Source organism: Hipposideros armiger, unplaced genomic scaffold (assembly GCF_001890085.2).
Source record: "Hipposideros armiger isolate ML-2016 unplaced genomic scaffold, ASM189008v1 scaffold_161, whole genome shotgun sequence".
NCBI classification, from domain to species: domain Eukaryota; kingdom Metazoa; phylum Chordata; class Mammalia; order Chiroptera; family Hipposideridae; genus Hipposideros; species Hipposideros armiger.
Genome location: NW_017731511.1, coordinates 2,020,996 through 2,048,424, shown reverse-complemented (window position 1 = coordinate 2,048,424; position 27,429 = coordinate 2,020,996). Strand labels below are relative to the sequence as shown.

At 40.0% G+C, this 27,429-nt stretch overlaps 1 protein-coding gene across 10 annotated transcripts in view; it reads left to right on the top strand.

Annotated features, from left to right (window-relative positions):
- Nucleotides 1-27,429, top strand: part of SGMS1 (sphingomyelin synthase 1) — a 268,383-nt gene that overhangs the window by 169,012 nt on the left and 71,942 nt on the right. Inside the window, exon 1 of one of the 10 annotated variants that reach the window (XM_019651503.1) lies at nucleotides 20,966-21,065. The exons of 8 other annotated variants lie outside the window; for them this stretch is intronic. The gene's annotated coding sequence lies outside the window, so the exon portion shown is untranslated. Of the gene's footprint in view, nucleotides 1-20,965; nucleotides 21,090-27,429 lie in introns of those variants that run through there. One more of the 10 variants, XM_019651502.1, reaches the window with a different exon arrangement.

The window sequence follows — 27,429 nt, the reverse complement described above, 5'->3', positions numbered from 1 at the left end:
CTATTCCCGGACTGGGTATTGCTCACACCCCCACCTCAGCATTCTCACTATTTGACACAGAATACCCACCCACCTTCCCAAGCAAAGCAAGGATGCTTTGGCCTCCTCCTCAAATCTCCCTGAATCCTAGCTGCTTTAAGTGCCTTGAGTTCTTGAGGATGTTGAAAGAACATGCCAGTGTGATGATAAAACCACTTGGGGGTAATCTTGTGAAAATCATGGAGAGGAGGAAGTGTGTTGGGCCACTTGATTTTCAAAACTAGAAAGATAGTCAATTCCTGAAACTTTAGATTCAGAGCTTACGTTGGTGTCTGACAGAATTGGAAATCACATTTTTGTAAGGATGGATGGGGATCACTTAGATAACATGGTGATGATCAGTATCTAGCATCACTCATCTCCAATTGATTTCATTTTTTTTTGATAGTTACTGGACAACTATGTCAACACTGCTATAGATATGACATGTCTACTTCAGGAAAACATTTAGCAAAGTGCTTTGCGTTTTTTTACTCAAGATGGTCAAATGTGGATTAGATAGCAAAATAGATATGTGGGTTTGCGTCTTGTCATGCCCCAAGAGGGATGATCAGTAGGGTGATGTCAGTCTTGAGCAAGGTGCATTGACTAGGGCACTGGGGGAAAAAAACCTCATCTGTTAATAGATATAGAGTATTTAGAACCAAGGAGGTGACAATCTCACAGTTCTTTGAAGCACCGTAGATAGTTAAGAACAGGGATGTCGGAGCCTGACCCGGGGTCAAGTTATTTGAGTTTCTTCATTCATAAAATTTATGTAATGATATCTGCCTCATAGGCTGTTGACAATGTTCACCGATTAATAATAAGATAGCCCAAGTGAAGTGCTTAAAAACAGCCGAGCAGTCAATTTTGTGTGTTAGATGTCAGTCTTGTGTTTTTGTTCCTGCTTTTCCTACCTAAGGCAGTGTCGTGCACATATCTGTGTTTGTGTTTTAATGTGTGTCCAGAATGGGGTAATCAGGTTTTGGAGAGGGTCTAGAAACAGTTCCAAAAGTGGCTGAAAACACTGGGGATACATACTGTTGGGTTGTCGGAGAAGTCATGACGTATTTTTTTCTATGTTTTTCGTTGCAAAAATGCGTCATGACTTTTCCGACAACCCAATATATACCCTAGTGTGAAAGCTGAGAGAGAGTTCTTTTTTTTTTTTTTAAATTAGTTTCAGGTGTACAGAACAATGCACTAGTTATCCTTTTTACCCCTCACAAAGTGACAGCCCCCTTCCCCCCATCCACTGTCCTCCCACCCCCGATATCATACTTATCTATTATAATTCCATTGACTCCATTCCCACACTCTACTCCACATCCTGTGACTATATGTATATATAATTATAGTTGACATACAATATTATTCAACATCAGCTTCAGATATACAGTGCGGTGGTCAGGCCTCTACACCGTCTATGAAATGGTCTCCCTAACAAGATATGAGTCCATCTGGCCCCCTAAAAAATATTTACAACATTATTGATTATATTCCCCAGACTGGAGAGACAGTTCTTATAAAGCGAAATAGAGGGGGTCACATTCTGAATTCTGTACATTTCAACCCCTCTCAAAAGCGCTTTCTCTTAAGGACCTCCACTAAACTAGGATTTATTAATAGAAGAGCTCTTTTCTGATATCAGTACAATCCTTAACCAGTTATGGCATCCTTGGCTATTAGCTTAGCTCAGTGGTTCTCCGCAGGGTGTGATTTTACCCCTGGGGACATTTGGCAAGGTCCAGACACGTTTTTGATTGACATAACTGGGGTAGGGAGGTGTGCTGCTGACATGTAGTGGGGTAGAGGCCAGGGACGCTGCTGAACACCCTGCAGTGCATGAGATGGCCCCTCCTCCCAACAAAGAGGTATCCTGTTAAAACGTCAGTGGTGCTGAGGTTGAGAAACTCTGGCTTAACTCTTCAATATATGTGTTCCTGTTTGTGAAATCTGCATACTAATCTTTGCTTTAGCAATATCATAAAGTAGCTTTAAGAGTATATTTATGAAAGGGCCTTTAAGAGTTAATATATTCTGAAGTCTGCAGATGTATACAGCATATAGTAAAATATCATTTGCTCCATTCCCTGGGGGACTATATTATAGTGATTTAAGAGTCAGATAAGCCTGTGCTTGAATCTCAACCCTATTGATTTAACTTGCTGTGTGATTTGGAGAAAGTTTCTTTATCCATGAAAACCTAACCCCTGTTGCATAGTTTGGAGGAACAAACAAGGTATGTGTATGTAAATCCTGTAGCATGGTCCTTGGGCATAGTAGTAAGCCATTGTTTTTTTGTTTTGTTTTGTTTCTTTTTCAAAGATTTTATTGGGGAATTGGGGGAGGGGGAACAGACAAGTTGCTGTTGTTTTGTTCTTCAGTCTAGTTGTGGAGGATGTGGCTTCACTGGCCCAAGCTGGCACCATCATTGTGCTCTTCCCTGGGTGAGGCAGATCAGTCGCCGGCCTCTGGATGGCCGCTCACGCTGGCTGCTGGCTACACACAGTAGCCCATGGCAACCCACTGCAGCAGGGAACTCCAGCCCATGCCGTCAACAGCAACCCAGCCCCAGGTCAAGCTGCCGTTCACCGTCTTAGCTGCAGAGGACAGTGTCACTGGCCCTCATATGTGGGATCTGAACTGGGGCCCTCTGGCATCCCAAGCCAGCTCTTAACCAACGCGCCGCTTGGCCGGCCCAAACCATTGTTTTTTAAGTTAACTTTCCTTTTTTGGGAATGAGGTTGAATGGTGCCTATCAAAATGTGAGATTTGGAAAGAAGATGAATAAAGAAATTGGATTTTCAATAGTTAAAAGATGAAAAGCAAAAAGTCTTCTTGTCTTCAGAATTGACAAGAGGTGAATGTCTTTGGAAGTGTTACTTTAGCCTTGTAGGGAAGAACCATAATATGCCCCAGGCTGAGAAGCACTTATTAGAGGGGTGAGTTGCTTGGAAAACAAGAGCCATCTACTTTATGTTAGTCTGGAACTAGCCAAGCATAACTCTGTTGGTGAATTGCTCCACTGTAAAAACATTTGTAATGTTTGTTCATAAGCAGTGTAGTTTGCTCTACTTTTTTCATCGTACGCTTGATATTACGGTTTCTTAATATATGTTCCAGTGCCTTAAGATGTAACACACCCAGCCAGTGTATGTGCAGATGTGTTAACTTTGCAGTCTTAGTGACTTCCTGTACCCTCTCAGCCTGTTCCCAAAAGATGAAGCAAATGGAAGCAAAGTTTTCATGTCATCTCTTCCCGTCACCTCCGTGCGAGTATCAGCTGTGCAGCTAGGAGTCTGGAGGCCAGCCACGAGTCCCACTGTTTCCTACCCTATGGCAACCTATAGCGGCATGTAGCATATCCATCAGATCAGTTGAAAGTTAATGTATTTAACTTAAGAGTGTGACATTTTTGTGATAGGATTTGGGTAGAAAGATTCCTGCGTGTACACAGTCCGCCACTGTCTACTTTGTGAAGGCAGAACGTTTGGCAGCTCTGTTCACCTTCCAAGGAGATAGCAGCAGTAAGAGACCCAGCAATGAAAAGTTCCCTGGTGTAGAAAGAGACTGCTATTCAGGTTAGAGAATTGAAGTTAGTGATTTTTTTTTCAAGAGGGGTTACTCTTGATTTTCTTTCTCAAGGTCCCTACTGCATTTGAATGGTTTAAATCACACATAAACAAGTGACTTGAGCCCTCAAATGCAGCCGGTATTAGTAAGCCGCCCCCCCCCCCCCAGCTTCTCTCTGGGCCTCTGGAAACCTTTCCTCGTGGAGCAGTGAGGAGAATTCATGGCTGGCTCACTCCATTAGAACGGCGGCCGCCCCAAGGTGAGGTGTAGAAACCACAGCCTGAGTGGCATGTAGAATGAAAATGAGTTAGGAGCGAAACACACTTCTGAGAAATTTATAACACAGACGAAGCCCTGTTAGTGCTTGGAGGCCATCATTAACTTAACCTTCAAGCTCACTGAACTCTCCTGATTGTACAGAAATAGAAGGTGGTATTCCAGACTCTCTCGGTCACAGGCTGCCCCTGAGTTGCTGGGTAAGCAATATTGACAAAAATTCAGTGATTCTAATGAGAATCCTGAACTGGTTACACTAAATTGCATACCTCTGTAAGGGCCAGAAGGCAAGCGTTTGATACTTAAGGCAAAGTCTGGTTAATAATAAACTAAAAGAGGTAATCGACAAATTATAAGTTTAGATGGTACCAGTGACCACAATTCTTGAAACCTGATAGATGATTTCTCCGCTTTAGGTGTATCCCCATCACTCTGATTTCTCAGATGTGGATGAGACTAGAAAATTCTGTGAGCTTCTGAAAGTGTTGTTGAAAGTGTTTGAAGGTTGATAATGTATTTTCAAGGCTCCTGGACATCATCAGCTTGGTAAAATTCTGTAGTATTTTGTACCAAAATCCCAAGTCTAGACTTGTGCTGAATCAACAGAACTAAAGATAGGTTTCTTTGCATTTTGATACTGGAGTCTCACCAAAAGGCATAGAAGGAACAAAGAGATTTAAAAGGTTAGAGTGGAACGATATACCTGATTACCCATGTCATAGGTCTATGAGCTTGTATTTTGTAAAGAGTTTAAGCTTGGCATTTAATGAATTCTTTAATATAGTTCTTTAAGTATAGGTTCTGAGTGTAGTTTCCCTTTTTTCTTTTAAGAGGTCCCGCCCCCTCCCCTGAAATTCCTAAAGACTTCATTTCACGGTGGAATTATGTGGCCCCTACCATCAGTGTGACGTGTATGTACCATATGTGAGGGTCAGCAGGTAGATTCCTTCCCCTTTCTGACTTGGAAAAAAAGATCAGACTCCAAAAGAAACTGTAAAACACGTGGGTAACGAATGGATCACAGCAAAGACAGACAAAATAAATGGGTTCTAGGGCAGAATTATAGCTTGGGTAAAGATGCTAACAGGTTAATCTGAAAGGGAATTTGTTTGAAGAATTTAGGAAGTGGAACTTGGGAGACTGGGGTGGGAGAGCAAGTTTGAGAGGTCCACCTGGTGTGTATGCCCGAGATGGTGTAGCCTGATCAAGTCTCTGTGTCGATCTTAGCCCTGTGGGGGGACTGTCTGTAGGGATTGAAATCAAACTGTTAGGTTCCAAACCTGACTTAGAGAGTGGCTTTGCTCTAGTCACTTAGTCACTGAATACCCCTGAGCCCACCCAGCCTCACAATTCAGTGCGAACCCTCCTGATCATCACATTTTTGAGTTTCTGAGATGAAAGGCCAGCCTTGGACTCTGCGAGCCCGCCAAGACGATAGTACACTGTAAGGACCGGCTGGCTTCCCCAGTGTTCTTTGCTGTTTGATTTGCAACATAAGAGTGTAATGACCATAATACTAGCATCTTTCTTTGGTATTGAGAAAATGTTTAGAAGAAAAATGTCACTGAGTGCTTAATCATGCTGGAAATGTGGTGTTCTGTTCTGTGAGTGACTCACGTAAACATGAGTAAAGTAAACGAGAATACGTTATTATTATCTTTCAAATTATAAGGTTAACTAATTCCTACTTTGCTAGTTAGCATGTCCTATACTTCTCATTTAAATTGTATAAATTGCCAAACTACTACAAACGTTTCCAATCAGAGCAGTTCATAACCAAAATGTCACAGTAGAATTTTTCACTTTGTTTTTATATTTCTAAGGTTCTTATAGATTTCTTGAAATATACTTTGGTTCTCACAGTAATATGCTTTAGTCTTTTGGCTTTTGGGTTGAGAAGCTGTGGTGCTTTTAAACTATATCCATATATGACTGTCCTTTTAATATTCTTCTATTTCTACTGATATACCGAAATGGTGTCCTGCTTTATCTACTATGGATAGTGAGTTTTGTACTGCTGAGCAGTTTGATAAATATCAGTCTAGTGACCTGGGAGAGTCACCTTCTTAAATTTTTAGCATTTACTTTCAGGAGCAAAATTCTCAGGAGAATCAGGTACCTGATGTCATTTACTTTGATTACCTCCATGTAAAGGTCAAAGATGTGAAAGTAAATGTTTCTAACCCAGAATTTAGATCAAAGGAATGTCTTTCATCGTTTTAGCAGCACCAGGATAGATAAAAGTATCCTCTGCGAACCACACGGTCCCAGGCAGAGTCTGGGGAAACCCCCCTGGAAGGAGCATGGGGCAGTGCCTTAGGATGTAAGCAGGAGATGACTGCCACTGGGCTGAAGAATTGGGAAAACAAAGCACAACTTTTAATGTTATCTCTTTCCACAGAAAGCGCCTCCCCTTCCTGGGTCTATTCCTCTCCCCAATCAGTAACATGTCCTCCCCATCTCTTCATTCTCAAGCTACTGTGTTTAAAGGACTTTTATTCTCTGAAAATGTGTTATTCAGGTTATCTGAGTAAATTGAGTGTGTGTGGACAGGGGTCAGGTAGGCTAGGGGTTGTTACCGTGTTAAACTGTGGAGAGCATGTCTAAAAGGGCTAATACTTCCATGCCTCTCTCTACACCCACCCGTTTCCTGCCAAAGCAGAAGAAAACACCACCAGTAGCAGAACCCTTCCCCACAAAGACAGATGACATATGCTAGACTTTTTGCTGTCCCATACCATAGCCACTAGCCACATGCAGATATTTAAATTAAATAAGAACTAAGTTAGATTAAAATTTAATAAAATTAAAGTTTCCATTTCTTAGTCTCACTAACCACATTCAGGTGTTCAGTAGCCGCATGTACCTGGTGGCTACCGTGCTGGATAGAACAGATATGGAACATTTCTGTCATCTCATTTGGGGAAAATGAGTCAGTCTTAAAAAAAAAATGTGTTGACACTGAATCCATTTTCCAGGAATCCCTATATAAACCAAAACATTTCTAGGGTTTAATGTTGGCTCTTTTAGGCCAAATGAAGGTATATTATTGAAAATTCTGGGTCTCCTGAAGTTTAAAGTTTGGATTCGAGCAGAACATGGCGATTGGGAGAGCAGCTGAAGTGAATCATCAGTGGCCATTATATTCTAACTGAATAGTCAGGGCCTAAGAAGTAAAAAAGAGGGAATTTAGTGCAGTTACTTCCACAGGGGCCAGTATGGCAGGGAGCCCAACAAGGCACATTGATAAACCTGGAGAGATTAGCCACAACAGGAAGTCATTATGGGCCTCCACCTGGAGCTACAAATGGAGGAGGCTGTTATTGGAGATGGAAGCAGATAGGAGGTCCAGAGATTGACAGCTTGGAGAGGAAGGTGAGAAATGCTCCTGGAGGTTGCTCCATCCTGCCCTCCAGGCTTCTCCCAGTGCCTCCCAGCAGGTTGATTCCCTGTGATAACGCAATCTTAAGGGCCAACAGGCTCAGGACTAACAACACAGCCTGTATCTGTGCAGCTGAACACCCCTTATGTACAAGGTGGTCTCCTGATGCTGCCCCCTCTTTAGGCATGCAGAATCAAGCACTTCTTCATACATCAGTTAGCATTTTGCATTAAATATGCTTCTCTCCTGTGGCCTACTGTATGGAAGAGAAATGGTTGTGGTGTCAGGTCCATGGAATGTGCTAAAAATCCGTCTTTCAGGATTTGCTGGAAACCCATCTTTCATGGCGCCAGGAAAAGCTGATGAAGGGGAGATGTCTAACAGGAGGCACTGCACTTTGAAATTGTTACAAGGCAGATGCTGGGGAAGTTGCACCCCCTGCAGGAGCCTCCTGGGGGAGCACAGCAGAACCAGGAACCATAACTACTTCCAGTGTTTCCAGCATCTTCTGCTGACAAAATTTAACATCATGCTAGATAGCAAGTGGAAAAAAAAATGTAAGGGGCTCAGATCCATTTTTGCAGGTCAGGCAGTAAAGGATGAATTTGTAGCTGAGAGGCAGTAAATTGATAACTGGGAGGGGGAGGGAAAAAATCCCACCCTTCCTCACAGATCCATTATTTGTCTTTCATCAACCAGTCAATTGCACATGATGTATAAATACAGGGGGTGTCAAAAAAATGTATTTACGTTTCAAGAAAGGAAAAGCTGTATTAAAATTTGTAATACTCAATATATACCGATAACAAAAGATGAATACAAGTCATGTGTATACATTTTTTATTTTAGTACGCCACCCCCCCGGTATTTAGGTGATTTTGATTTTTTTCCCTGGATGGTACGTCATCATGTCCCTCAGACTTTTAACGCTGTATGGTTTGATTACCTGTTAGCCATAGAGTGACTCATTCCTAAGGGACTATTGAGGATTAAGTTTCTTAAATTTTCTCTTTTTATTGTTTGCCTCTTAAACTTTGGATAAATATGGATAATCGGGAATTGGAGCCACATTTATGAAATGACATCCAGCTAGATGACATTCCAGATTTTTTGTTTAATGCCTGTGAAGATATTTGTTACAATCTGTAATTCAGTTGGGATTTTCTCTATTAAGCTTTATAAATATTTGCCAGAGAATTTCATAATACATTGTAGAGTTATGGTTTTATTTGTTTTTGGTGGGCTTTTTATTTTGTTTGCTAGTGCATTTCTTTACTACTTCCTTATAAATTTGGAAGAATAGTTCTTCCAGAATTGCTTTTTAAACATTTTCGCTCCAGGTTGTTTTCTACAATCCACTGCTTTGAACTGCTGAGATTTCTTTATGGCGTCTTGCTCCCTACCACCACGCAGTGCATAATTTATCCTTTTGTTTAAAACATTAAAAAAGGAGAAATACTTGGCCTTGGCCTTGAACTCAAGTTAATAACTTGATCTATCTGTGTTGCCTTCTTTTTCTCTACTTCATTTCTTATTTTGTTGTGTTTTTCTCTCTCAGAACTCTCCTAAAAAAAGTTTTTTAACTCATTAAATATACTTAAATTAGACTTTGTTGAAAAACAGTGTAAAGAGAGAGAAGATAATTGCCCATAATCTTACATTTAGGTTACCCATGATGACATTGAAAATAAATAAAAACAGCGCATGTACATGGTTAACATACAAAGGGTCTCAAAGGTACAGAAAGAGAAGTGAAAGCCTTCCCTCAAATGTAACTGTTATTACATTTTTTATTTCTTCCAGAAAAAAATGTTTTTGGCACATATCTCCATCTGTCTGTTTTTTTCCTTTTTATGTTGTTTAATAAAGGGATTAAATTTTCTGTAGCCATTTTTTTTGGTGTTATTTTTTGTGTCTATTATATTTTTAGAAATCTTTCCCATCAACACACACAAATCTTCTTAGTCATTTTAATGTGCATAAGATTTCATTATGTAGTGCACAGTAACTTCACCTTTGCCTTATTTCTGCATGTTTTAATAATTGTCAGATATTTGGGAGGAGGAATTGTGTTGAGCTGTTGGAGTTGTTACAGTCTGCCTTTCTGTAAATACTTTTGTATAAACATCTCCCTGATATATTTGTAGGTTAAATTCCTAATCAGGAGATTGCTAGGTTAGAGGATAAAAGCATGTTAAACTTTGATAAACATTATCCAGTTTGTACCCTACAAAGGTTATGCAAATTGATTTCTTTTACACTAGGATTATATCTTTCCCACACCCCCACCAGGACTGTAAATCTCCAACCTGCAACATTTTCCCTAATCTGATAAATTAAAAATGTGATCTCTGTTTTCACTTTCTTATCTTTAATTACAGGTTTAGGACCTGGTAGGTTCCTTGGCCATTTGAATTTCTTTCAGTAAATTGCCTGCTCTGTGCTTTGCTTTGTACTCGCTTTGCTTCTTCTTCCTGTCGTTCTTTTTCTTCCTTGTCTTCCTCAGGGGTTCTTGTCTTTATCATATTGACTTATATGAGCTCATTTTAAATTGGGGAAATAAGTCCTATTTCATATGTATTGCAAATATTTTTTCCCTGTTATAGCCAGTCTTTTTATGTTCATTAAAAACGTTTTTATTTTGGTGTAAGGTGTTTAAAACATGTTCTTTAAAAAATAAATGAAAGAAAGGTGCGGATTGAGAAAAGTTGGCCATACTTTCTGTTGTTTTTAAGGTCGAGTAGTTGTAGTTTGGCATAAAAGGTTATTCTCACTGATCCGGGAGTGTCTCACAGCTCTGGAGACCTCCCACCATCTATTTACGCCAAGACCACTCTGAAGGAATAACAGACCTTGATGCCCCCCCCCGCCACTGCCTCCTCCCTGTATTTCCTAGGCCCTCAGCAATGTATCAGGCCTCTTAGGAGCAGGTGAGTTTCTGAACAGCCATGTTAATAAACATCAGAATTTAGCCACTGGTGAGATCATCCCAGGTGCCAGAGCCAAGGAGAATATGCTCACTTCTGTATCCCCAGCGCCTAGCTCTGTATCTGAAATGAAATACAGTGTGTTGGATGAATGGATGGAGACAAGGAAGAGCAGGAAGTGCTGGAGGTTGAATGAGCAGGAGCAGAGACTTGAACGAAAAGGAAGGTTCACTTTGGAATACTTTAGTCCACTAGACATACGTGCGCCTGACAAATACACCCCTAGAGTTCAGATCGCTTCCATTTCCGCTCTTCATAACCCCTATTCAGCTGGCTTCTAGATAATGGGGTGAGTGTTAAGATAATAGTGTATACCTCATGATAAATTTTATAGAATGTTAAATGTGGAAACAGTGTAATGGTGCCAAGTGGTTGAACCTCTTCTTTCTTTGTGTTCGCATAATTAATTACCTCTCTAAACTGGCCAGTGAGAGATAACATGTGTTTTTCTTGTGAGTGGAATGTTACTAAAACTATGTAAAATTTATTATAAAATAATGAGTAGATCAAGAATGGATTTCTTTCCAAATTTCTTCAAGAACTAAACTTCTTCTTTGAACATTTAAAGTGATTTTGGTTAACAAAAATTGAGTATATAAAAACAGCTTGTTACATACTGTATAAACTATTACTCAACCTAAATTCAAGAAAAATAGTTGGCTAGATCTTTATTTAATATCTCCAGGAAAGATTTTAAGGATTTCCTGACAATTCAAATAATCTATATTTATATACATATCTTATTCATACATATGGAAAGCCTTTTAATGGTATCCTATAAAGGGCAATACAGTTTGACATACACTTTGCTCCCTGAAAATATCAATAAATCTTAAATTCAAGTAGGATTATGGCCTCTTTTTGATGTCATTTGACCTCAGATGAGATGTCTAATGGCTTTGTTTATTCTCTTCATGGTTTTATGAAGGCAATTGATTTATTTAATTTGAATTTACTGAAATAAAAACCTACAAAAGGAAAAATTAGATTTATTTTTGAGAAAGCTAATGCTAAATTTTGACTTCTGTTACTGTTCAGTGGCATTCAATGCAAAAATAATTGGGCACCAGAACAATAGAGAACCAACTTTTGTTGTTTCAAATGATCTGCGCTTATTAAGCATCTGTTTCAATGCAGACTGATGAAATAATTGATGACTGAAGTCACTAATTTGTCTTTTGACCAGACCAATTTATTATAGTTTGGTCATGACAGTGTTCTTTTCTAAATAGTATATCAAAATGAAAGATAAATTGAGATGTTTAAAAATGTCTAGCTCTCTCAAAAGAAAGCTCACAAATGATTTTAGCACAGTAGCTTTGTACCACTTTGGACCACCTTGTTTCTTTAGCTTTAGCTTATAAATCAAGTTGACTAAATAGGGCTGACAGAAATTCATTTGTGAATTTGTCTTTGACGTTTTATACAGGAGGATAAATGAAGAAGGCAATGGAATATACTTTGAAAAATGAGTTCCCAAAAGCAGGAGTTTCTTTGATTTGTTCTACTCAATAAAGTTGGTTCTATGGATGAGACCTTGGTGCCTTGTTGAGAACCAGTTGGCCTTGGAGAAACAAAAAAGTGAAAAGTAAAATGCTGATATCAACTGTGACCATTCTAAAAAATATATACTTCAAGAAAATTTCAGGAGCTTTTGTGGGATATTTTTGGTTAGGTGGTCTAAATTTTTGGTGGTGTATAGGCCTTTTGAAGGAAATGCTTTTCAGTGGAAATAAAAAGTATGAACCACTTAAGAATGAAACTAGCAAGATTTATAGTACTTGGGAAAGCAGAGACTTTGGAAATGGATTCTTGGTGCTGCCAATTATGGAGGTACCTGACTAAGGAATATGTTTTCTTTGAGCCCCAATTTTCTTAATTTGTAAAAGTGGAGATTAAAATACCTACCTCAAAGAGTTTTGAGAGATGTAGATGAATTTGGTACATAGTAGTCACTCAACAAATAAGTGTCCTTCCTTTAAGAAAAAGTTTCTAGTATTGTGCAGATTGAGATGTTGGCCATTGGAAAAGATCTTAAGGACTACTAAACTTTAAAGTTCCTCATACTTTGAGGAAAGGGGCTACTTTAGAACTTGCTGTTTTTCAGGAAAGCAGAGATGTGCCTGTGGTATTAGAATGTGATGATTTTTCCCATTGTTGTTTCAAGTATCAGATAATTGACCCTGGTTTATATTGTATTTCCCAAGATGAGGCAACAAGTCCCACTGAGGTCAATTATTAGGAATTTGTGTTTATATTGGAGCGTTTGTGTTCAGTTGTCCTGTGCCCATTGGTTTGATCACACACACTAATTACCTCTTGCAGTATGAGTTGGTCCTAACACATTGAGCCAAGGAACATGGGAGCTTCCTGCCATGTACTCTCTGGCCTCAGTGTGGCCCACAGGGAGGTTGGTTACATCAGTGCTGGTCATAAGACAGGCTTATAACAACTCGTCCAGACTCTGATTTGTGTCTAATACATTCTGCTCACATATTGGCATTGAACATGTCTGAGGTCCATCCGTGCCTGTTCATGTTCCAACTAATAAGGGTATTGGCATATATGCTGCTGAGCACTAATGAAGAATACATCTTATGTGCTGGACTCTGTTCCAAGTGCCCTGTGTATATAATACACTTAGTTAATCCTCACGGGCTATGGAGTAGGTGCTGTTACTAACCTCAATTTACAGAGGCACAAAGCGAAGGCAGAGTGGTTGAGCCATTTGCTCAAGATCTCATAGCAAGTAAACAGAAAAGCCAGGATTTAAATCTGGGCCATCTCTTGACCACCATGCTAACCTTCCTCGCCAATAAGAAAGTACAAACAGTTTAAAAGAACATAAAGAAAAAGTACAAATCCCAGCTATCTAGTGACAACCATACGTCAGCCATTGGGTGCACAGATTTCCAATTCCCTTCCTCGATTTTTGGTGGAAAATCCTCCTCCTCTCCCATTTCTACTTCCAAGGGCTAAGCATTATAAACAGTTTGGTATTTATCTTTCCAAATACTCATGCAAATACATGTACATACATAGATAATCAACACACATTTCTCATATGTGCTACTCTATGCATTGGTCTGCTAAGTACTTTCTCATTCAGTCTATCCCGGACATATTTCTATATGTGTCGTGTAGAATCTAACTTTTTTTTTTTTTAAAATTAGGGAATTGGGGGAGGGGAACAGTACTGGGGAATCAAGGGAAGGGGAACAGACAAGTTGCAGTCCTTTTGTTCTTCAGTCTAGTTGTGGAGGACATCGCTTCACTGGCCCATGTTGGTATTATCATTGCGCTCTTCCCGGGTGAGGCAGATCAGTCGCCGGCTCCTGACGGCCGCTCACTGCGGCTGCTGGCCGCTCACGCTGGCTGCTGGCTACACACGGTAGCCCATGGCAACCCACTGCCACAGGGGCTGCAGCCTACGCCGTCGCCGGCAACTCACGGCAGCCCAGCTCCAGGTTGAGCTGTTGTTCAGCATCTTAGCTGTAGAGGGCAGTGTCACTGGCCCTCATATGTGGGATCCGAACTGGGGCCCTCTGGCGTCCCAAGCCAGCTCTTAACCAATGCACCACTTGGCCGGCCCAGACTCTACCATTTTTTAATTGACGAGTATGGACGACTCCATTTTCAGAGGATGGCTGTACCATAATTTCTTGCAATGTCCCACTTTCATTGATGGACAATTAGATTGTTGTCACATTTTTTCCTACATAACTTACAATAAGTACATATTGAGTTGTCGGAAAAGTCATGACGCATTTTTGCAATGAAAAACAGAAAAAATACGTCATGACTTTTCCGAAAACCCAGTATATTTTATTGTATGAAAGTACTATGTATAATGAATCCTCCCTTTTGAAATTCAAGTGATTAGAAGGTACTAGGATGATAATTTTCAACATTAAAGATTTGAGCTCATCCTTACTCAAATCCTAACTTAGCTCATAGTTACCTTCCAGTTGCAATCAATGCAAAGTCCCAATGATCACCCTGTTACTTAACAAACAAACAAACAAACAAATGGAAAAAAAACCTTTATTGAGGTATGCTTTCCATGCCATAAAATTCACCTTTTTGAAGTGTACAATTCAGAGATTTTTAGCAAATTTACCAAGTCATGCAACCAGCACCATAAACCGTTTTCAGAATGTTTCTGTCACTCCAGGAAAACCCGTCTGTCATGCGCCTTTGTAGCTCATCCCATTCCCATCCCCAGGCAACTGCTAATCTACTTTATGTCCCTATGGGTTTACTTTTTCTGAACATTTCATATAACCTGCCACTGTTAAGAATTTAATATTCATGAATAATGTTTCTGTTCTTATTCTTTTGAATAGTTGGTCTCTATAAAACTCCTGGCTAGAATTGTTCATTATATATACTAGGGCTCAGGACTGTCTTGAATAATAATAATTTATTTATTTATATTTTCTTCTGTTCCCCAGAGACACACTATCTCTACAGTTGTGAGGCTTCCTCAGTAATACTTCCCATATCAAAAGCAAACTGTTTGGTTTTCAGTGTATTTATTTCCTCATGTGGTGGCTTGATAGTATTTGGGATTCATGGCTTAGTCCAGGTGAGGAATGAGTATGTGCTGGTTTTACAGAAGACGTGTTGCCAAAACATAGCAGGAATTTACCAGAACCATGCCCTTGAGAGGTGATACCAAAACGTTCTCAGTGATGATACCCCAAACATATTTTGGGTATTAAATGTTAGCTTCAAATTGCATAGAAAACTTATGCAACTCGTTTGGATTGAACAACTGTGTCGTGTTCAAATAATTAAAATTTTTAAAAAGTTAAAATTACTCTTCTATTGCTTTTATAAACCATTTTGAATTAAAAGCCGATAATGTAAAAATTTAGGATAATTTCATTTCAGCATTTAGTATTTCAATATCTGATACTTCTTAGATGCCTGCTCCCTCCCTTTTAGAGCTGTTAAGAATCTGGTTTTTTACATGGTCTGCTTTGGGGTTTCCATTTGAAGTGCGTACATGTTTCTTGTCATTTCAAGTGTATAATTACCATCTTCCAAAGACCTCTACTTTTTAAGAAGTTCAGAGAGTAGAAAAATAACAATCACACCTCTTTTATTAATGAGAAAAAATATGCATTATGATACTACCTGTATTCTGCAATATTTATTAGCACACCAGAGCTAAGTCCAGGGATGGAATTATTTCGGTGTATAGCCTTTTGAAATGTGTCTAGTAAGCAGAAGGTATTCCCAAGTCTTATACTGAAGAGAAGTGAAATGATTTCGCATCACAATTCTCAGATGCCACTCCCCATCTTGAGATTCTATCACTATCAGCCCTTCCTAGGCCCTTGTAACTCATTTGTTCTTAGTGACTTCATTATGAATCAGTAATTAACACCTGAGGAGGAGAAAAGCTCTTCTTCTGAGGAAATAGCAGATTTATCTTGAATACCTTTGAAATGTGAATGGTTGCTTAGATAACAGCTGTTGCATTTTAGCATCTTTGGCAAATGGGAAAGGCAGCTTTCTCAACTTGTGTTTGTCTTCTAAAGGGAAAAATCAAAGCAACTTGTAGTAGTTGATGCTTATCCAGGAAAGATAACTCATTTGCACAAAGGCAGACAGACATAGACATGTAAATAAACCCAGACACATGGTTCTTAGAACTTTTAAAAACGTTTTTCTTTGGTGAAGGGGAGTGAGCTGTGATCAGATGTGTGTGTAGTCAGAATGTTGTTAAAAACAAACTGTAGTCCCTTTTCTCCCCATTTTCCTTTGGTTTTTTGTCATGGCTGTCTCCTTTCCTTTAAGGACTAGACCAGATTAATTATACTTAATCTTTCTTGCGCTTTTCAATGTCTTCATCTATATTGTGTATGTATATGAGTTAAGATTCCAGATCCCTCTCTTGAATTGGGGATGATGCTGTAAGTAGACACTGACCATGACCCTGTCTGGTGTATGCAGGGTGAGTGCTCCGCCTGGAGTGAGTTCTTATCTAGATGTTCAGTGAACCTCCTCCTTTAAGGGCGGTAACCTGCTCTTTGCATAGTGTACAGCTGGGTCTCTAAATCTAGCAGCCACATCAGAGATCTTTCGATAATGATTCAATGCAAGAACATGGGATGGGAGTATTGATGTAACAAGAATAAACTGACTGCTTTTTTTTTTGGCTTTTGATCTTACTGTACATTACTTTTGAATAAATTTAATAATATAAATCAACTGATGATCACATTTTGAGTGCCCCATACTTTCAGAGCTCCAAGCGTGTGCCAAAGGGGTGGAGGACATATCTTGCAAGTCACATTACTTTGGCCCATGTAGCTTTCTTCATAAAAGCGCCCCAGAGCTGCTGCTTTGGGGAGTATTTGAGGGGAGTGGACCCAAGTACTTTTAAGAGAACCTTTGTGTCCTTAAATCCAGGGTGGGAAGATGGAAAAAATAATGCCATTTTGAGGGGTAGGGTGGCGTTGGGTGTGAGAAGGTAGACTACTAAAAGCAGCCATGATTTATTGAGTACCTACTGTGTGCCTGGACTATGTTAGCTGCTTAATAACTCTGTATCTCATTTAATCCTGTGAAGTAGCTGGTGGTGTCCTATTTTTATATACAAGGAAACTGGCTTGTTCCCAAAGTCACAGATGGAGTTTAAATCTAGCGCTTTGTACTTGTTTGCCTTGAGACTGATCTGTTCCTTGCTAGCTCAGGTTCACAAATATCTCTCTTTCCACAGTCTTGATTTGATTTTTTTTTTTACTACCACTCTATATACTCTTGAACTCTGATGCTGCTTATAGATAAATCTTCTCAAATGTAAACATCTTCTGTGCATAGATCTTCTGAAATGCAAACAGCCTAGAGAAGAGAAACACACCTTATGGTATGAATTGACCTTTACCTTGCTTTGCTCAACTCCTAGCTGAGCATGCGTGGACTTGCGACGATGGTGGTTGTAAATGTGAAGGGAAGTGAAGAGCAGTGTTTAATCTTGTCCCTCAGAGAGGTGGAACCCCGAACCCCAATCTGGAGCTTGGGGAAGTGCAGACTCCAGAGGAGATGGTCACTGAAGGGGTGAAGGGCGAGATTTCATCAGGACAAACTTTCTCCTTTCATTTTTGCTCAAGTTCTCTATCAAGGAAAGACAAAAAACTACATGGGAGGATCCAGACCTTGACTTTATTCCTTATAGAAAGTCCTATCAAGTACAATTGGGACCTGTAGTTAGATGATTAATCAGTTAACAGTGGAAATAATAAAAAATGATATATGTCCACCATAAACATTTTATTAACTTAGAAATATCATTGCTCAGAATTGCCCAGTGTTTTACGCAGTGCCAGGAGTTCTTTCCTGAGCGTGGGTCCTCTGACTTGGGTCCCGTGTTGTCTTTCCCACACAAACCACATTCGTGATGAACCATCAACAACATCTAGCCTTTGTGTCTTGAAAGTGGCTCAAGAATATCAAAGCTTTCAAAGCAGCCACATGCAGAATTCATCTGGATTTTAAGTCACTTTTCCCCGCTCACAATATGAAAATTGTCTCAAAGACACCTTGGTTTACAGCAATCTTTTTTAGCCGTTTACCTTTGTCAAGTGTTTCTAATGCATTCAATTTCGTTTTATAGAAATAACAGCTCAGTGTCTTTTCAGACTCAAATTTCATTGATTGCTTAATATCGAATTAATTTATGTAATAACACAAACGAGTCCAACCTGCATAAACATGTTTGGAAGCAAATATAACTTGAGTCTTGGTAAACATTGCACACAGAGCGGTGGAGTCAGTTGTCAGGCTTCTATTAGCTGACACCAATGACAGCGAGAGGCTGCTTAGCCATCCACATGCATCAGTATGTTGTGAGTCATTAACTCAGTCCCAGATTGGTTAAGAGAGCTTCAGCTGTGCTGCATTGTCATAAACCCCTTAATGGTTTAAAGCGCTATTTATTACAGGTTTCCTAGGACTCCACCAACTTGTTTAACCTGCTTTTTATGTCGATCGCATCTGGCATTGTAAACATTTAATATTACTCATCATAACAATAACCCAAAAAAGTGGGGTTTTATTTGGGAGGTGGGGGGTGTTGGTCTACTAAAAAAAGTTGCTGTGTTGCATGGATTTTTGCCATCGCCTCAGGGCTTGACATCTCTGGATATTTCTGGTAAAGGGATAAGCTTATTAGATGTGAGACAAAACTCCTGACTCACTCAGGTGCTGCCAGATAGCTTCTGCCAAGGTTTTCCTGTGACATGAAAGCTAAAAGGAGTCCATGCAGATTACCATGTTATACTATATGTAATAATTCATAAAGTATAATTAGTTCATACAGTTTAGTGATTTGTTAATTTGGTTCATAACTTGACTTACTTTAAGAATCAGTCATTAAATTCAGTATTTTTACTCTTTTCAGATAGAAAAAATTCAAATCAATTATTACTTAAATAATTTGGGGTTGAATGAAAAGCAAAGACCTAGAAAAAAACAATTTAGAGTAGGTCTAATGGCCTGAACTTTGGGGTCATACTTGACTTACTTTCCTGCCTCTGAAATTATGTAAGTTAGGTATGACTTAAAACAAAATGCATAGATAGCTATAAAAAAACTTAGGCTTTTTGCAGTTGTGTGGGTTTTTTTTTCCCATAACTTCAGATTTATTTTGGTTTCCATTTCATGGTGCCTGGTACCAGAATTTGTATAGACCTATTTAAAAGCCACACCCTCTGAGAAAACCACAGCATTGAGAATTATGGCTAACTTAATGGTGAAAGGAGATTCTTAGCAGATACATCCAGAATTGGGCAAATTCTGCTCTGTCATGTGTCATAAAATGTGGTTCAGAATGCATCTGACGTGCCAGGGGTTAACAGCATTATGCTACCACCCATACTGCCACCCCCGATGCTCTTTCTTGAAGTAGGGATTGTCGTGGCTGGTGATGGAGTTTTGTTTTGGGATTCATGAGACAAACACTCAGACTCTTTAGATCTGAGCACAGAATCATTTGGTTCAGTTCAGTTGTAGATTTGGCTCAGGGATTCCTGGCAGCCAAAGGAAAATGGGAAACACCATATGATTCACATTATCCGTAAGATAGGAATTGACCAGTTTTTAAGAAAAGCAAACTTCTCTTAAAAGCTCAGAGCAGAAAGACAAGAGAATTCTTCTTATTCCTGTCAGCCCAAAGGTTGACTTATGTGCCACTTTTTCCCCTGCTTTTGTGCTCCATGTAGAGATAGGATGTATGACTCATGTAGCAAAGGTCAGGAGTCTGGACACTTGGTAATGAGTAGTGCTTCCCTTGCTCTAGGAAGATGAACTGAGCAGTGCTCCTATGACATGGAAGATGAAAAGAACCCAGTGCTTTGGGGGTGGGACTTCTGTCAGCACACCTGCAGGATCTTTTTAAGCTGCTGTCCTGCTCAGCCAACGCTGTTTCAGCCGTGTTTTGGTTGTCCGCACTAATATAAAAACATCTGCCAAGGGAATCTTTTTTCTTGTAGAGGGACAGAGATCAGAAAAGGCCGACAGCCAATGTAGCTGTCCCTAGTAATTGGTCTCAGAACTCATTGCTTTTATCAGATGAAATTTCTAGAACGGTGTCTCGTTGCTTACCCTACCTCCCCGCCTGCCATTGTGGAGTTTCTCAGATATTTTTTTTATTTTCTGCCTCTGAAGCTAGAAAGGAAATATGGAACCCAGTAAAGCTTCAGTATGCATCTTCCCAGTAAATGGCATGCAGTGGTTTGGGCTGCTTTTGTATTTTATCATCCATCTAGTGTGAGGCATTCTTTACACATCAGAGTTTGATCTTTGTTCCTTTCTTTTCTCTTCTGTTGTTGACTTGACCTGGTCTCGTAAGGCAGAGAAGCTGGATATATGTTTTTGTTCTCTCAGGAAAGAGCTAGCAGGTAAAAGCCCCACTGACCATGGAGAGTGTTAGGAGGTAATATTTGGGTGAGCTTTCAGTGTCTGTCCCGCATTGTTCAGGGAGGGATGTGTGTGAGTAGGTTATTAAAGAGAGGGTGGCTTCACAATGTATACATATATTAAATCGTCACATTGTACACCCTAAAAAAAAATAAGCAGACCAAAAAGAGAGTAAACTTTTATGACTCCAGTAAACGTTGACGAAAGCTTGAGGCTTGGTGGAAACAGCTGTTTGCTGTGCATAGTGGCTTTGTGCTTAGTAGTTGTGTGAAGCCAGCTGACTTATTCTTTGGTTTCATCCCACCACTCAACCACCAAAAATTTTTGGTGCATTTCATTTTCTTTCTTTCTTTTTTTTTTTTGACATACAACATTGTGTTAGTTTCAGGTCTACAACATAGTGATTCAATATTTGCGTATATGCAAAACCAAATTTTTAAAAATGCAGAGTGACTAGTAAAACCATATCCTTATTACCTTGACCTGTATTGCCTGAATGTCTATCCTTATCACCTAGCATTAACAACCATCAACTTACTGTCATTCTTGTTCTCGCCCTCCCCCCCCCCCCCCCATTTTGTTCAGGGTACAGGGGAGGGAGGCAGGAGGCGGTGCTTTAAAGGAGAGCTTGGCCATCATACCGTGTTACTCCAATACTTTGTTCTGATGGCTGTTGTTCAATTATTTACTTTTTGTCTGTTGACTGTTCTTTCTCTTATTACTGAAATAGTTCTTGGACTGTGCCCTGATGGTGTTATAAAGGTGGATTCTTCTGTAAAACATTGTTCTTGACATGTGCTTGATGGGATGGTTTTCAAGGATCCTGAGGAGGAGGACAAGTTTGCTGTGTGATGTCCACGGTGCAGTTACTAGTACAATAATAGAAGCCAGAGGTATGACTACGCCCTCCCTAGCTGGTAAGAGTTAGGTGAAAAGTTAGGCATTTATTGTATTACGCTATGTTTAGAAGAAGTAGACCCAAATCTAAGTCATGATTTGTATTATTTGTTAAACTCATACAGAAACCACAGCCTTGACTAATAGGACTCTTGAAAGGGATATGGCTAGATCCTGTTTTGTTTCTCTAATTACCTACACAGAAAACTGTTGACATTACAACTTAACCGTTTATAAATTTGCCGTCCTTTGAGCACTATACTATTTGTGCATTTCACACTTTTTAAAGGATTCTATGTATAGTTTGTCACATTCAAGTCCCACAACAGAGTTATGAGTATGGAAAGGGATTGAATTCTGCCCAGTTACGTCAGAAGAAAAGCTGAGGATGAGAGGTGCTAGCCTGTGACCCAACTTGAGGTCTTATGTCGCCTAGCCCAGAAGTCTTCCCATTTTGAATGGTTTTGAGTTGCTTTGGAATGTGTTGTGAAATTGGAACGTGCCTGTTTTCTTTATACCTGAACATTGTTGTGTTGAATGTCTGGGAAATTCACGCCACCTTGCATAAAGCCCTGGAGATGCTTGGGGGAGACTGCACTGTACTGTGGCAGGACCAGGGCAGCAGGCACAGCCCTTTCTGGATCCGCCTGATACCTGATGACACCATCTCTCCTCCATGACATTGGTTTCTGCCTCTCCTCACTGTCCCAAACCCACACTGTGACTATTGCCACCTTTACCTTGGTGCAGCGGTTACTTTGGTGACAGAGTGGAATTCAGTTGTGTCTAAAATGTCTGAAATTGTCCCTGGAGACTAGAGATATTTGATCCAGTAGAGAAATTGTTTCGAGATTATTACACTTCCGTAGGAATTTGGTGCAAGCACCGCATTTCCCAGTTCCTAAAATATCTAGATATGAACATTCTATTAGTTTAAATTCCCTGAGGGAATAGAGTCATTCTTCAGGGTTTATGCTTTATTCGAAAAATTATTATAGTAACAAAATCTAAAAATCTGTGTATTTTGTTTCTCCCAAAAATGCTTTCTTATGTTAGTTAACATTGGTTTCCTGAAGTGTCTTGCCTGCCGCAGGTATATTTCATAAAATATGATTTATGCATATGATTTGGGGACATTGCAGATATTTAAAGTACCAAATATTTTGAGTAAAAATTGAACAGAATTTCAGTGCACATATTTCAACTATTGTTTATTATTCAAGGAATTCCTTATATAAAATAAGGTAATATAATTTCTAATATGAAGTTTCTCGGGGAAAATTGAGGGAAAGCCTGTTAAAATCAGGGGGAATGTACATTATGGGCTATCAAACAATAGACAGTCCTATTTTCAAACATGTAAACTAGTCAAAATGGGTGGTTAATCAAATGTTGTCAAACCAAAGTTCTGGTTTTAACAAATAAATACAACAGATCTGCAATTAGTACGTTAGCCAGGATGCAAGCGGTGTCGCTGAAGATGATTACTAAAGTGCTTAGAAACGGTTTTGTTTGTTAAAACAAAAGGCTTCATACAAAGCCTAGTGAGACGCAGAGCTTGTTAGAGATTTTCTGTTTTGCGGGCATAGCTTGACTGAGTTCACCAGTTATGGTGAAGGAGCTAGGAAAGAATGGTTCTGGAGATGGGCCTGGGACTTGATGAGACATCAGAGGGTTTTTATTTGGGGGAGCTGGTCGTGGCTGTGTGCATGTGGGGTGGAGGTGAGGAAAAAGGGACCACAAAAACACGATCAAATCTTATGCTCCCGCTGAGAATTGCTCTCACAGCCGTATCTCGGCTTTTCCAGTGTTTGCCATGTGACCTTGGGTAAAGCAGTTTGCTTTGATGATTGCCAGTTTGTGTAAGATTCAACTAGATTGTGATTTTCAAACTGGGGTGCTTCAGTTTCTCCAGATGTGGGATGGTGGGTCAGGAGCCGTGAAGTAATATGATAAATGCAGCACATATTCTTGAAGATTTGGGCAAAGGCAGTGGTTTCGTGTGAATTGTGTGAAAACAGCCATGACTAACTATAGAGCAAAACACAAAATTTATATGATGTTTGGGGTAAGCTATAAACGTAAAAAATTGCCCCTCTTATTGTAGAGCCCCTTAGGCCCGTGCATCCAGACTTTGGGTGGCTATGCGTGCCCTCTGCTCACAGGAGTCTTGGGAGAAAATGTTCAGGATGATAGTTCTCTTTGCCAGTTGTTGGCTATCTAAAATCTTTTATATTATTCCTCTGTAAGAGCCAATGAGGAACGCCTTTCCATGTCAGTACTCCAGTGTTTTTTTTTTGTTTTGTTTTGGTGGTGTTATATGTAGTAGGTTACTTAAAACAGTGTGTACCATGTGAGTTGTGTAATTTGTTTTATGTTAAAATGGATACGCCCCTTTGTTTCATTCTGCAGTATTGCTTGAGTGCCTGCTCTATGTTAGGCATTGTTTTGGACTTTTAAGTACATGTTCTCTGTTTTAATATTTAAGTTAAATAGACAATATTTTCACATGGTTCCACATTCAAAGGGTAAGAAAGGATATAGAGTGACAAGTAGACTTCCCACCCTTGCCACCCAGGCCTACTCCTTGGAGCCAGTCAATATTGACTATTTCTTTTGATGCCTTCAAGTGATATTTTATGTATATATTAGTAAGTATATGTATATCTTCTTCCCTCCCTCTTTTTTGCACAGATGGTCTTATAGAATACATGTAAATGTACTCCCTCGCTTTTTTCATTAACAGATTTGCTTTTTTTTTCTTTTAAGTCCTGAAGGATGCACATCAGACTGTTAGCACTGGTTATCTCTGAAGCATGGGGTTGAGGAAGCTCGCTTGCCCGCCCTCCTCTCCTCCCGTCCCCTCCCTTCCACCCACCCGCCTGCCTATCTACCATCTATCTAACTTGAAAAAATGTACTTCCATATCACTTGAATCTTTTTACGAGGAGAATATAGTTTTTATAAAAAGGAGGAAAGCCCTTTTTGAAAGAAGAGATAGTATAAGGTAAATAAGTTCATACACACACACACACACACACACAGAGAAATCTGTTATTGGGGCCTTCTAATCGCTGCTTAGGGCTTGGGGCCTGGCTGGGTGGGGGTGGGTTTTTGACCAGGGAAAGGGTCTGATCATGGGAGCTCTCTGAAAGAATCCCCTGGTAATGTTTTTACAACGTTGCCGAAGTAGTTGAAGAAAGTGAAAATGTGTGGAACTTCTTCCTCTGGCAGTTTGTGCCGATATGACTCACTCTGCTCAGGAGTTGTGTGGGGGGTAGACGTGTGTGTGGTGAATGTGTCTGACGCCCTGGAGCACAAGCGGCAGGAGCCTGGAAGGAAGGCTGTGTCCCCAGCTCAGGCTCTGCAGGAAGCCTGCTCTTATCTGGCAGCTATATGGAGTCCGCGTGAGGACAGGGGACATGTTGGCCTGGGCGGAGGGCAGTGGGAGGCAGGACAGCCTGGGCTTAGGAGCCTCCGTCGTGCTGGAATGTTCTGATGGATAAGTATGCTCCTGAAACCACAGGGAAAGAAGGGAGAAGAACTTGTCAGTGATAACAGTCCTTGTGGTAATAGTGCACCTCATTATAAGGAACTGAAAACATGTTCCAGAACCTTCTGCCAGCTTTACCCCGTGGTTTCAAAGGAAGTGCTGGCATCCCCACTTGGAGGCGCCCTGCTCATTGGTGGAGCTCGCAGACTTTGAGCCAATTGTTGAGCCCCACTCCAGCTCCTGACCTTGAGTGTCTGACTTCACTTCTGGGGACTGTGTCCTCACCTGTGAATAGGGATTCACACTCAGTAATGTTAGCTGTTCTCATCTTCCTCCTTGCTAGGCAGCGAAGCCGGACGATGAGAAGCAATTAAGTGACAGACTTCCACTTCCCACTTCTCAGGTGGAGCTGAAGGGTGCTGAGAGAAGACGTCAGACTCTTGAGCCTGCTTGGTTCTCTGCTGAAACTGCTCTCTGAAAATTCAGTGCTCTTCAAAGTCATTTAGAGATTACTGGACCCGTGGTCCTCATCCTGGCCTCATCTCTGTCTAGCAGGTTGTCACATGACATCTTGTTTTAGCTCTGTGGCGTACAGGTTCCCACCTTGGCATTGAGAAAACTTAGGTGGCTGTCAACTTCCTGGCCTCTGAGGTGTGGATGCTGTGTCACATTTATTTTCTAATTACTTTACCACATAATCACGCCAGTGCTTTTGTAACTAACATATAATCTATATGAAGTAATGCAGCCTATTTGTACTACAGTACTTATTACTTATATCTTATTACTCTCATGTTTATAAATAATGGCTTTCCAAAGCTGAGGTTAAATCCACAAAGGCTGTGGTATAATAATTAGTTTTATAATTCTTCACGTGGTCTGATGGAGAAGTGTTTAAAATTTTGGCCTATGTATCCAGACCCCTCTGCCCACCACCACCATCCCCACCCCCTCAGGGTTAGTTTAGTTTACTTTTTTGGTTCTTTCAGGGTTGGATTTATATTTTTTAAAAGGGGAGATTGTTTCATAATATATTTAACTAACATACCTTAGGTATCCTAGAATTGCCCTCTTAGCTAATCTATACCCAAGTGTAACATCAGAGATAGCTGGAGAAGAAAAAAAAATGACGTCCTATGTCACAGCCTAAAAGGCTTTGCAAGAGATCTCAGCAAGTAGAGGATACTTATTTTGTGAGAGAGGACCTTCATGGCATATACCAGAGATTTGGCATATGAAGCAGCCCAAATCAAAGTTACGTGTAATTTTACCAAGGAAAATGAAAACCAGTTATTATAAAGCTGTTGTGATTTTTTTTCAAATAATTTCTGCATCCTGCATCCCCAAATTATAATTACTGTGTTTCTCTTCTTGCTGCCCAGCTCTTTAAACTCTCCTCTACAAATATAGTTGGCAAAGTTATATTAGGTTAGTGTAAAAGTAACTGTAGTCTATGCCATTATTTTTAATGGCAAAAACTGCAGTTACTTTTGCACCAATCTAATACAAATGAAGCTTTGTATTGTTTAATTCAAAAGATACACGAAGAAAACGATCTTTTATTTTATTAAAAGACTAATAGTTTTCAAACGTAGATTGTTTTCAAACTTTAGGCCCAAGTGGAGAATGAATGCAAGTTTAAAAGAAAATCCTATATATTCAATACATTTTAAAGATCCTGATAACATATAATTACATTAGAAATCTTTTTAAACTTTAAAAGAAAACAGGAAGTAGACCATTTGGCTCTGTTCATCCCTAAATAATTTAATGATAAATTCTGGACAATTCTTTGGTGTAATATACTTAGAATTATAGTACAAAAATCTTAACTTGAAATCATTTACTTTCTGAAGCCTCCATGTCCTCACCTGTAAACTTATCCCAAATTTTAGCTGAGAGAATTAGATAATTTCATAGCTTATAAAAAAGTGCATTCAAATAAAAGATTGAAGCATTCACTTTTCTTGTATAAAGTTTTCTCTTTCTTCTTTATAAGACTGTATTGCACAGTTGTTAATGAGTCCTGGAGTTAATAATCTGCTTTTAAAGACTTTGACCTTTGTTATTTAGATTTACACGTGGTAGGTGTTCCACAGAAAACAAGTTGCTGTTTGCCAAGATATTGCATCATTTAGCCTATTGGGGTGCTATTTTTAATAGTATGCAATTCCTGTAGCCATTTGATAAAACTAGAAGCTTATAAAATGAAGCCCAGAATGGCAGGCCTAGAAAGTTTAGTTTCACAAGACCAGAACTATTTCAGGGACTGGTTTTGAGAGGAACTGTAACTTAGATCTGTCTGCTAAATTTAGCCTGTCCACTTGCCAAGACTCTCAGTTTCTGTTGATAATAGAGGATGGGGTGTGTGTTTTGGTGGTGGTGGCGTGGGGAGATGGAATGTGTTTGTGCATTGGGGGAGGGCATCCACCTCTAAAACATCTATTGCCTTTTATTGGTTATAAAAATAATGTGTTTCTTTTTTTTTTTTTTAAGATTTTTTTTTTTTAAATTGGGGAATTGGGGGATGGGAACAGCACTGGGGAATTGAGGGAAGGGGAACAGACAAGTTGCTGTCCTTTTTTGTTCTTCAGTCTAGTTGTGGAGGACGTGGCTTCACTGGCCCAAGTTGGCACCATCATTGCGCTCTTCCCTGGCGAGGCAGATCAGTCACCGGCTTCTGGACGGCCGCTCACTGTGGCTGCTAGCCGCTCACACTGGCTGCTGGCTATACAAGGTAGCCCATGGCAACCCACTGCAGCAGGGGCTGCAGCTTACGCTGTCGCTGGCGACTCACGGCAGCCCAGCTCCAGGTTGAGCTGTTGTTCAGCATCTTAGCTGTGGAGGGCAGTGTCACTGGCCCTCAT